The 13,567-nt window shown below is 30.9% G+C and overlaps 1 protein-coding gene across 5 annotated transcripts in view; it reads right to left on the bottom strand.

Moving 5' to 3' along the window:
- Positions 1-13,567, bottom strand: part of LOC100881127 (tubulin monoglutamylase TTLL4) — a 302,465-nt gene that overhangs the window by 202,586 nt on the left and 86,312 nt on the right. The window lies entirely within an intron of this gene.

The following is a 13,567-nucleotide window of genomic DNA, read 5'->3' as shown; positions in this document are numbered from 1 at the left end:
AGGATTTGACAATTTGAATAGTTGGAAACTTAGGAGTTTATGAATTTAGATATCTGAGAATTTGATTTTGTAATTTTTGGTATTTGGGATGAGAATATTAAGGAACTTTAAGATTTGGGAATATGGACATTAAAAATTCGGAAATTTCACAGTTTGGACATTCGAAGATTTGGAAACTTGAGAAGTGAAAATTTGAAAATTGAAAATCTGAATAGTTGAAAACTTGAGAATTGAAAATTTGACAAATTGAAAACATGAGAATTGAAAATTTGAAAAATTGAAAAATTGAAAAATTGAAAACTTGAAAATCGAAAATCTGATAAATTGAAAACTTGAGAATTGAAAATTGAAAATCTGACAAATTGAAAACTTGAGAACTGAAAATTTGAATAGTTGAAAACTTGAGAATTGAAAATCTGACAAATTGAAAACTAGAAAATTGAAAATCTGAATAAGTGAAAACTTGTAAATTGAAAATCTGTAAAATTGAAAACTGCAAAATTGAAAATCTGAAAAATTGAAAACTTGCAAACTGAAAATTTGACAAATTGAAAACATGGGAATTGAAAATTTGAAAAATTGAAAACTTGAAAATCGAAAATCTGACAAATTGAAAACTTGAGAATTGAAAATTGAAAACCTGACAAATTGAAAACTTGAGAATTGAAAATTTGAATAGTTGAAAACTTGAGAATTGAAAATTTGACAAATTGAAAACTTGAGAATTAAAAATCCGCAAAATTGAAACCTGCAAAATTGAAAATCTGAAAAATTTAAAACTTGCAAAACAGAAAATCTGAAAAATTGGAAACATGAAAATTGAAAACTTGGAAATCGAAAATCTGACAAATTGAAAACACAAGAATTGAAAATCTATATAAAATTCCAAATATAAAAAACCGAAACCAAAATAAAATCTGAACAATAGAAAAGATATATAGCACACATATAACAAAACATATATTCGGTAGAATCATAAAGAACGTATCAATAAGAACAGAGGTAGAAAAAGCTAACGAATGGTGAAGATAGAAGAAAAAAAAAAAGAAAAAAATGGTAGGTCGTTTTAGCCCGGGGCGAAAAATAACCCGTAACACCGACTACCGTATTCCTTTTTTGTTTCTCGCTTCTGTAATCGTTTTCGGCAGGTAGGCAAACGGCCCTTCAGATAGAGATCTTCGTAATTGGAATTTTATCTCTCTCCCCGTGAACGAATTTACACGACAGGGTGAATTTATAGTAGCTCGACCCTATTACGCTTTTTTCCTGCTTATTAAATATTTTTTTAGGGATGCAAGTCGATACGAATTTTAGACATTAGGGCGGCACCGTGAGCAATCGGCCCGAATTGCTTTCCGAGATATCGATTAAACGATACGGATTTTAACGCCGGGATTTTCTGTCCTATTTAGATGTGGTGAAAGATGAAATTCTTTGGAAGTTTAGTGTTACGTGTAGAAATGTAAAAATTATAAATTTAGTTTAATCATTGAAAACATTTTCTTTATCTGCATTGTTTTAATTATTTGTTATGAGAAGAAAAGCTATTTCAGTTATTATGCATTTGTGCACCTTTTGCATTATTATTAAGTTCGAAAGCCATGTAAAGGAGCGAATGAAAAACTTGAGAGAAAGACAGAATATTGGTAAATTCGCGTTTAATTGGCTACCTGGACGGTGATCTCTTTGCGTGCACAGGGGCGCTTTTGCGAACCTGGGGCCGTTCAGGCCGTGGCTAGGGGGGACGTTTTTCGACGGACCCCTGAGGCCTCCATCGACCCCGATTTCGACGATGCTTTGCATCTGGCGAGGGTCCGCGGACGGAAAAATTGCATTGGTAATTTTTCCGAGACGTTCAGGCTGGTCCTAAGAGCAAAGCCGCCAGGTATTCGCAATTGTATAGGCCGGAGTGGGGGAAGGGCCACGTGATAGCGCGGGGCTCGGGCCGCTACGGCTTATCTATTGCGAGGGATTCTTTCGATGACCGTCCTTTCGCTCGGTTTGTTCGTTTGCTCCTCGATACAAATCGTTACTTGGCTACAGATAATTATTAATAATTTAAGATACGCTTTGAGTTGCCGTTAAATATTATATTCGAAACAGATTTGCAATTTCGTTTTGTACATGTATTGTAAATTATTCGATTTGATTTTGCCAATAAATATTAATTAATTAATTCCTTGAGTTCGTTATTCGTTTTGTTGTTTATATCCCTAACATTTAGTTTTCGTTTGTTTGAGGGTGTTTTTGGTTTTTTGGGGGTTGTTTGATTTTTATGTTTTGGGGTTAGGTTCTTATTGGATGCGGAGAAGCTATGTTGAAAGTTTTCAAATTCTCGAGTTTTTCAATTTGATGATTTTTTACTTTTCGAATTGTCAGAATCTTAAGATTTCAGATTTCCAATTTCCAAATTTCCAAATTACCAAATTCTCAAATTTCCAAATTTTCAAATTACCAAATTCTCAAATTACCCAATTCTTAAATTTCTAAGTTCTCAAATTTCCAAGTTCTCAAATTTCCAAATTCTCAATTTTCTAAATTCTCAAATTTCCAAGTTCTCAAATTTCCAAATTCTCAAATTTCCAAATTCTCAAATTTCCAAATTCTCAAATTTCCAAATTCTCAAATTTCCAAGTTCTCAAATTTCTAAATTCTCAAATTTCCAAGTTCTCAAATTTCCAAATTCTCAAATTTCCAAATTCTCAAATTTCCAAGTTCTCAAATTTCCAAGTTCTCAAATTTCCAAGTTCTCAAATTTCCAAGTTCTCAAATTTCCAAATTCTTAAATTTTCAAATCCTCAAATTTCTAAATTCTCAAAATTCCAACTTCTCAAATTTCCAAATTCTCAAATTTCCAAATTCACAAATTTCCAAAATCACAAATTTCCAAATTTCCAAATTCTCAAATTCTCAAATTTCCAAATTCTCAAATTTCCAAATTCTCAAATTTCCAAATCTCCAAATTTCCAAATTTCCAAATTTCCAAATTCTCAATTTCCCAAATTCTCAAATTTTCAAACTTACAAATCTTCAAATTTTGGAATTTACCAATTTCCAAAGTTTTAAGTTGTCAAATTTCCAAATTCCTCACATCCCCAAATTCTAAATTTCGCGATTTCTAAACATTCAAATTTTTAAAGTTGCAAATTCTCAAATTACCAAATTTCCAAATTCCCACATCCCCAAATTTTACGAGTAATTTTACGTTTTTTCATGTTTTATGAGTTTGCCATTTTTTGATTTTATGGGGATAGATTTTTATATTTTAGGTTTGTTAAGTTTTTATAGCTTGTTTTTGGTACATTTTTTATACTTGAAAAGTGTGTATTTTTATATTTTGTAAATTTAGGTTTTTATGTTTTGTGAGTTTGGAATTTATTAATCTTATAGGGGAGAATTTTTATATTTTGCAAGTTGAGGTTTGAAAAAGATTATTAAAATCAATGTTCTGAAATTTTTAATAACTACAAATTTCAATATTTCTTGCCATTCATGTTCAAAAAACAACCCTCACAACATACACTTATATTTTTTTCAAATATTAAACTTTCATAGTGATTTAAAATTGTTTAAAATTCATTCAAGGTAAAATTGTTCAGAAATTATTAAAAATTGATTTATAATAAAATTATTCAGAAATTTCTAAAATTTCTGAAATTTCTCTTATAATAAGAAACTTATAAAATTATATAGTAATTACTCATTATTCAGAAATTGCTTACAGTAAAATTATACAAAAATTGCTTGTGGTAAAATTATACAAAAATTGCTTGCAGTAAAAATATTCAGAAATTGCTTATAGTAAAATTACTCAAAAATTACTTGTCTTAAAATTATTTAGAAATTGCTTATCAGGAAATTATTAAAAAACTACTTGTAGTAAAATTATTCAAAAATTGCTTATAATAAAATTACTCAAAAATTACTTGTCTTAAAATTATTCAGAAATTGCTTATCAGGAAATTACTAAAGAACTACTTGTAGTAAAATTATTCAAAAATTACTTATTATAAAATCATTCAGAAATGACATATATAAAAATTGCTCAAAAAAATTATTATAAAATTCCTCAAAAATGATTTCCAATAAAATTCCTCAAAAATTATTGAAAAATGATTTCCACTAAAATAACTCAAAAAATGATACACAGTAAAACTTTTTTAAACTTCTTACAAAGTCATTCGGAAACCATCAATTCGAAAAACGAAGCTTCTCAAATCAGCTCTCTCTCCTTAAGAAGAAATTCAGCTCGCATTACAAACCCCCGTGTTTCAGTTTGTCATTGCACCTAATTACAAGTTACACGACGCAAAAAAGCTCGGAATTAATTGCGTACAAGAAGTCCGTTCATTTAAATGATACTTTATCTTATCTCGTCTTGAAAACGAAACGAGGTTGCAACTGAAACGCTACTATGTTGCATATTAATTAAACATTTATCGTGATTAAACAATAGTTTGAAAGAAAGTTGCTTGACAGCGGCTAATTATAGCTTGTACAAGTAGAACATCTCGTCTTTGTATGAGAGTAAAAGAAACTTCTGTTTATGGAGCTACCAGATGCACAGAAGTACAAAGTCATCAGAATTTAATGAGCTAATTAAGATTCTTCGTGACTTCAAGATACTGTCTATTTGTTCATTGATACCGCTCGATCACGAGATAGAAACCCTAGCGGGGTGTATTTCTCATTATTTGTTATCTTGCGTTTCATGCTAGGTTGCAAACATTGTATGTAATTTGTGCGGGGAACAAGGAAAATGTAACTTTAACTGTTGACTGCAATTAGCGGCAGAATTTATGATGGAACTATGACATTGCTGGATTGTAATTAAAGTTAATTGGGATTAATGGAATTTAAAGTTAAAGTTAGGGGTGTTGTGAATGGGAAGTATGATGATGAATAGTGAGAAAGGGATATTTAACAGTTAAAGTGAAATTTAAAATGAGATTTTTAGAAGATTTTGAGAGTTGAGCTGATTTTTAGGAGAAATAATAATTGCAAACAGAAGTGATTTAGAGTAAAAGTAACTGAAAGTCAAATTGAAAGTATAATTTGAAAATAGTTTATTTATTATAAAAAAATGAAGATGAAACTGATTTAAAAAAATAAATAAGGTACAATAAGACAGAAAATAAAATTTTTCAGTCATTTATTTATTGTAATTTTTAGAAGGGAAAAAATTATTAATAACAAAAGTGATCTGAAGAAAAAAGTAATTGAAAATAAAATTGAAAATATAATTTAGAAATAGTTCATTTATTGTAAAGAAATAATTGAAAATGCAACTGAAAATAATTAAATATAAAATGAAGAATAAAAATGTTAATATTAATAATGACAGTATGAACAAAAATAAAAATGAAAATAAAAACATTAAAATTAGAATATAAATATTGAAAATAAAAATAAAAATATTAAAACTAAAAATAAGAGTGCAAATAATAATAAAATTAGAACGTAATTAAAAATAAAATTAAAAAAGTATAAATATAAGAGTATTTACTATAATTTCTAAAATTCAAAATTAATTAAGAATTTTAACTAAAACCACCATAAAGTATAAGAATGTTAATAATATTAATTTTGCACAATAGCAATAATGATTTCCAACTATAAAAATATATAATTAAATATGACTGTCTAAAATAAAAAAAAAACAAAATAAGAATTGTAATAATTAAAACTAAAATCTTATTTTATAAAAATAATTTTATGTAGAAATTTAGAAATTTATGTAAAATTAATTTTACCTAATAATTTCAGGTAAAAATTATTGTATGTAATAATAATTAAAATTACAATTTCATTTCCCAAAAATGATTTTACATAGAAATTTAGAAATTTATGTAAAATTAATTTTACCTAATAATTTCAGGTAAAAATTATTTTGTGTAATAATAACTAAAATTACAATTTCATTTCCCAAAAATGATTTTACATAGAAATTTAGAAATTTATGTAAAATTAATAATGAAGAAATTTATGTAAAAAAGTGATTTTACTTAAAAATATAGAAATTTATGTAAAATTAATTTTACCTAACAATTTGATGTAAAAATTATTTTATGTAATAATAATTAAAATTACAATTTCATTTCCCAAAAATGATTTTACACAGAAATTTAGAAATTTACGTAAAATTAATAATGAAGAAATTTATATAAAAAAGTGATTTTACATAAAAATATAGAAAATTATGTAAAATGAATTTTTCCCAATAATTTGATGTAAAACTTATTTCATATAATAATAATAATAATAATAACGTAGATGAATTTAAAATAATACCAAGAAACCCGAGTAAGCATCCTCCCGAACAAGCAAGTACTTACCCACTGCCTGTTTTCTCCTTTTACTATATTACAAAAGGTAATCGTATCCTCTTTGCTCATAATAGGCACGAGAGATTTGATCAGTGCGGGTTTAAACCTCTAAAGGGTGGTGACGGCCTTGGCCAATTTTTTTCTTGGCGCCCCCTTTCATCGTCATGCTCCTTCCTTCCGAAATATAACGTGCTACGTTTACTATATTTTATATTTGAAATCATGCGTTGTCAACAAAATTATTGAGATAATTTATACAAACTATATTGTTACATTTATTCATTCATTTGGACATTTTTCGTTGGATGAGTCAGTCGATAACAAAACTTTAAATTTCTATATTTTATTTTAAATTGTCAGTCCAAATGAAAATTCATAGCAACTTTATATACACTTTGCTATATTTTATTTTAAATTGTCAGTCCAAATGAAAGTTCATAGCAACTTTATACACACTTTGCTATATTTTATATTAAATTGTCAGTCGATAGAAAAATTCATAGCAACTTTATATACATTGTGCTTTATTTTCCATTAAATTGCCAGTCGACATGAAAACTCATATTAATTTTATATACACATTGCTGTATTTTACATTAAACTGTCAGTCGACAGCAAAACTTGTACCAACTTTATAAACAATTTGTTTCAGTTTCCATTAAATTGTTAATCGATAGCAAAATGTGCTAATTTAAATAAGAGCGTAATGCAATCAGATGGTCCTATCACCTGAAGGTTATTTCACCTTCATAGCAATCGAAAAGTTTAACAACTCTAAAAAGTTAGCTACAAGTTTTATTAAATTGTCAGTCATCAGCAAAACTTGGAGCAACTTAAATAAATTTTGTTATATTTTCTATTAAATTGTAGATAGACAGCAAATGTGGAGCAACTTAAACTAGTAATGCAATCAGATGTTCCTATCATCAGAATGTCAATATTTCACCTTCATAACAATCGAAAAGTTTGACAATAGCAACTCTAAAGTTAGCTACATTTTCCAGCAATCAGTCGTCAGCAAAGCTTGAACCATCTTACATAAAGCTTGCTACATTTTCCATAAAACAGTCGTCAGCAAAACAAAGTGCAACTCGGATAAAGCTGTCTACATTGTCCACTAAGTCAGTTGGAAGCAAAATGTGAAGCAACTGAAACAAATGTGCGATGCAATCACATAGTCAGATCTCTCTTTCACAGCAATTAAGAAGTTTGACAAAATACCAAGTCAGGTTTGCTACATTCTAAACCAGTCATCAGTAAAGCTTGAATAAAACCCCGAAACAAAGAATAAAACCGTCAGAATTTCACCTTCACAGCGATCACAAAGAGAATAGCAACTCACAGAAGTTACATTTCAAACAACTTGGCAGCAAAACACAACTTGCATAAAGTCTCGAAGTAATCAGAAACTCGAATCGCCAGAAGGTTGATCCGACCTTCGCAGCAATCAAGAAAGTTAGCTACATTATTAATTGCAAGGCGAAACATAGAAGCATAATCATATGTTGGGATCAGATGTTTCACCTTGACAATAATCGAAAAGACAGTAACAGAGAAGTTAGCTATGTTATAAAGCACTCTGCAAAAGTCGGGTAAAACGCGATGCAATCACATGTTGGATTCGTCAGAAGATTGATGTGGTACCTTGAGAAGGGTTGGGAAGACAGTAGCAACTCGGGGAAGTTAGATCAGGTTTATGTGTTCATTTTAAGTTAGTTGGCAGTAAAATACAAGTTGCATAAAATCGTTGTAGAAGCAGGTGATTAGATGTCCAGAAAGTTAACAGACCACACAGCAATGAAAGAGTGGCAACTCAGAAAAGTTAGCAAAACGTGGACAAAAGCGTGATGCAAAGAGAAGGTTCCTAATCAGAAGATTCATGAACTAACTTTCACATAAATCAGAAGGTTTAATAGAAACTCAGAGAACTTAGCTGCATCTCAAATTAATCGGCAGCAAAGCATAATTTGAATAAAACTATGTCGGGTAGATTGCCAGAAAGATATCAAATCTTCACAGCAATCGAAGAATAGCAACCCAGAAAAGTTAGCTACAGTATCAAAACTCGGCAACAGCGTGACGCAAACAGGTCATGACAAGGTTGACAATTTAACCTTCACATAAATCAGACAGAAAGTAGGAACTCAGAGAACTTAGCTACAAATTAAACGACAGCAAAGCACAATTTGGATAAAACCATGATGAAATCAGGTAGATTGCCGGAAAGGTATCAGACTACACAGTAATTGAAGAGTAGCAGCCTAGAAAAGTTAGCTACAATGTACAGTCCCTGGTCATTGACTGTATGTCGACAAAACTTGAATAGGAATAAGCTTGAATAGGAATAAGCTTGACACAGACATATGTCGATACCTTCACATAAACTGAAAAGAGAGTAGCACCTCGGAAAAGTTAGCTACTCATCCAAACTCGACTAAAACGCAATCAAATCACATCGCCAGATCTATAGATCCAAAACTAGGATGAAAGAGTGACGCAGACATGTCATACCGTCATAAGGTTGATACCTTCACACAAACCAGAAAGAGAGTATCAACTCGGAAAAGTTAGCTACTCTTCCAAACTCGACTAAAACGCAATCAAATCACATTGCCAGATCTATAGATCCAAAACTAGGATGAAAGAGTGACGGAGACATGTCACAATGTTGATACCTTCACACAAACCAGAAAGAGAGTATCAACTCGGAAAAATTAGCTACTCTTCCAAACTCGACTAAAACGCAATCAAATCACATCGCCAGATCTATAGATCCAAAACTAGGATGAAAGAGTGACGCAGACATGTCATACCGTCATAAGGTTGATACCTTCACACAAACCAGAAAGAGGATATCAACTCGGAAAAGTTAGCTACTCTCCCAAACTCGACTAAAACGCAATGAAATCATATTGCCAGATCTACAGATCCCAAAACTGGAGTAAAAGCTTGACGTACACATGTCATATCATGAGAACCTTGATACCTCCACATAAACCTAAAAGAGTATCAACTCGGAAAAATTAGCTACTCTTCCAAACTTAAAACGCAACCAGATCAGATCGCCAAAATTCGGATGAAAGCGTAACCTAGTACACAGTCACAGGTTGTTACCTTCACATAAGCAGAAAAGAGTGTCACCTCTAAAAACTAAAAGTGTATCGCCTCGCTTCTCGTCCAAACTAAAACGCAATCAAATGAGATCATCAAAACTCGGTTAGAAGCATAACCTACACATATATCGTCACAGATTGATACTCCACATAAACCGAAAGTATTACCTCGGAAAACTATGCTTCAACCTAAAACGCAATCAGACAAGATCGCCCCCAGATATCTCACCTTTTCACGGATTTTGATTAGCATATAAATAATGGGTCTCGCTGTCCCGTGTAGCCTGTGGTTCGATGAGTCCATGAAAAAGACGAGCAGAAGCCTGAAAGGAAACAGTAGTGGTGACCCCCGGGGCTGTGCATCGGCAAACAAGAAGTCCCTTCTGACGTCACCGGCAGGTGCATCCAGAAGGCCATCTTTCTCCCTTCGTTTATCCTCGTCCATCTCTCTTCTCTATCTGTTCCATTCTCTGTCCAACGTCCCCTTCTACCACTCGACCGTGTAATCGTACTGATTTCATGATCGAGATACCAGGTTTCCCTCCACGGATTTGGTTACCTGCTTACATGACGCTGCCTGTTTACGTGTTTGTTTTACGGTGGTAAGGAACCGTAGGGGCCATGGTTACCATGGCTGCTGGACCACGCCGGTTTCAGATTAAAATAATGGCTGTACGTCTGGCCCGGACGTGTGTCTTTCTCTTTTCTTTAGGTACTCGATTTTCTTCGGGCTGCTTTCGAATACTACAATCGTTCAATTCGGTTTTATGGGGGATTGATGACGCTTTGATGGCGGTGCAATTATGTGATTGAGGAGTTTCACATTTGTTAGGGAAATTAGGGTGCTCTGAAAAAGACGGAGTCGTGACTTCTTTTTTTGGTAAAATAACTGTTCGAGATGAGCAGAGCTCAGGGATATCGAATTATAAATGTTTTGAAAGATGTCTTTGGAGCGAATTGCCTTCACAGGTTTTCACGTGGATTATATGTGATTATGGTAATATGAGGTATTTTATGTGATCCAACTTTTTAATAATTATTTTCTAACTATTGAAGAATTATTTTCATTTCATTTTTAGGGTATTTATAATTCCAAGATGTTCAAGAATCAAGGTTTCGTGTAGTGGGGTCGTTATTTGATAATTTTTTCTATATATGGAGAATTATATTTTGTACTTTATTTTTACTGCGTTTATGGTTGATAGAGGTTTAACCAAGTACTTCATTATTTATAGTTGCAAGTAGTTAATATGAGTATTTGCAGTTAGGTAAATGGACGAATTCTTAATAAGTGATTCGTATAGAAATTTGAATATTCATATGTGGATGATCATATGTGGTACATATGATCATATGAGCAATACTAGTATTTCATCTAGGTAAGTGAGCAAATAGTCAATAATACAAGTTATAGATTGTATGGAAATATGAGAGTCCATATGTGGATGATCATATGTGATCCATATGATGATGTGGATCATATGAGTATTTCCAACTACGTAAGTGAATAAATACTCAATAATACAAGTTATAGATTTGCATGTAAATTTGAACGAGCATATATGGATGATCATATGTGATCCATATGAAGATGTGGATCATATGAGTATGTTCAAATAGGTAAGTGAACAAATACTCAGTAATACAAGTTATAGATTTGTATGGAAATATGAAAGTCCATATGTGGATGATCATGTGTGATCCATATGATGATGTGGATCATATAAGTATTTCCAACTACGTAAGTGAATAAATACTCAATAATACAAGTCATAGATTCGAATGGAAATTTGAAAGTCCATATGTGAATGATCATATGTGATCCATATGATGATGTGGATCATATGAGTATTTCCAACTACGTAAGTGAACAAATACTCAATAATACAAGTTATAGATTCGAATGTAAATTTAAACATGCATATGTGAATGATCATATGTGGCTTATATGATCCTATGAATCACACATATATTTCTAACTAGATAAATAAATTTTCAATAAATGATAACTTCATATGTAAACTTCAGCATCATTCATATGTGGATAATCATCTCATTCATATGACCCATATGAATATTTCCAACAAGGTCAGTAAATAAACTTTCAATAATACAAGTTATACGTACACATGGAAATTTAAACGTCCATATGTGGGTAATAATATGTGGTCCACATAATCATATGAATAATATTAGTATTTACAACTAGGTAAATGAACAAATTGTCAGTAATACAAGTGATACATTCTTATGCAAATTTAAATGTTCATATGGATGATCATATGTGGATCACATCCATATGATCATACATCAGTCTAAATTAATTGACACAGTTAAAAGACTGCGTTAAAAGTAAAAATCATGAAGTCACTTCATTTTTACTTCAGCTTGATAGAAAATACATAAATTCTTTTTTCCTCCTGAAATATCATATGAAAAATAATAAAAAATATCTCAAAGACAGATGTCATAGTTCTTATGTGTAAAATAAATTGATCCTCAAATTCTTATGGAAAATTTATGTTTACACATTTATTTATAAAATTATAAATTTATAAAAATACATTTATTTATTTATTTATATTATTCATATTGTATATTTATTTATAAAATCGTTCTCCTAAAATTCTAAAAAATCCACCTTTTTATTTCTCATGAAATAGTATTCAACAGAAAGTTAATCAAAACTCACAAACTTAAAATCTGAATGAAAAATAAATTGAACTTCTGATTGAAACATCAAGTAAAACACGTTGAAGGCAAATTGCAAAGCTCCCATTCGAACAAGGCGTACGATAATGACCGAAGCAACAAAATGACAAACCGAAAACGAAACTGGAATTAATCTCTCTCGCTCGTCTGCCCCTAAGCTACCGCTGGACGATTCGCAACCCAGTCATTTTAAGCTTATTATTCAAAACGCCCGCGAAAACGTTCGTGAACAGACGAGAATTGGAATGCCTTGGTCTGCGTTTTAATCAAGATTGTGTCACCTAATGCCACCAGCAACGTCAGAATCGTCGGTTCAACGCTTTATCTGATCAACGCTCGTTCGAAGACATTTGCATAATATCTCGAGATCAAGGAACTATATTTGTTCTTGTCTGGAGGAGGAAGATTCGAGGACGGTTTTCTTCACTTTTGAAGAGATTTGATTGGTGTTTTGATTTACGGAGTCAGGGTAGTGAAATTGAATATGAGATGGGCAAGTGTGGAAATATGCAAATGTGGATTTAACAAAATTTTGAAACTTCGAAATCTAGAAATCAAGGTTAGAATAGTACAAGTATAAAAATATAGAAAATCAGGTGCTTAGAAATGTGAAAATATGCAAATGTGGATTTAATAAAATTTTGAAATTTTGAAATCTAGAAATTAAGAGACATAGGAATTTAGAAATGTAGAAATGTAGAAATGTAGAAAATATAGAAGTTCAAAAGTCTAGGAATTTAAACAATGAGAAATTTAATAATTTACAAATTTAAAAATGCAGGAACTTAGAAATCCAGAACCTTACAAATTTAGAAACCTAAATATTGAAAAATCTAAAAATTCAGAAACCAAAAAATTCAAAGATCCAAAAATTCAGAAATCCATAAAATAGAAAACTCTAAAAATTTAAAACCACAGAAATTTAAAAATCTAAAAAGTCAAAAATTAAAAAAATTTAAAAACCCAGAAATTGAAACCATCAGAAATTCAAAATTAAAAAAATTACAAATTCTACAATTAAAAAATTCGAAAACATCAACTCTTCAAACTTTCAAATAAACTAATTCTGCAACTGAAAAAGCCTACCTGAATACATCATTAATCACTCTACTAACTTCATTTAACTAACCAAGTAATTTCAACTGAAACCTAAGCATTCCTAAATCAAATAAACTCTAACGATCGTATTTTAGAAACCGGTTACAATACCAACAGATGAAATAACAAGATTGCGAATAGAATTCTTCAAGGATGCAAAAGACGCAAACAGATGAGCACAGCTTGCATGATATATTAAATTATTGGAACAAAACATTCAGACTTATCGCGCTCCCCTGACAACCGGTTTACCGCAACGACAAATAAATTAATAAACAAACACCGGTAAAATTGCCCATTTCCTCAATTTTCTCAAGT

This window comes from Megachile rotundata, chromosome 8 (genome assembly GCF_050947335.1).
Source record: "Megachile rotundata isolate GNS110a chromosome 8, iyMegRotu1, whole genome shotgun sequence".
Lineage (NCBI taxonomy): Eukaryota > Metazoa > Arthropoda > Insecta > Hymenoptera > Megachilidae > Megachile > Megachile rotundata.
The sequence above is the reverse complement of the archived record's forward strand: the minus strand, read 5'-3'. Positions and strand labels throughout refer to the sequence as shown.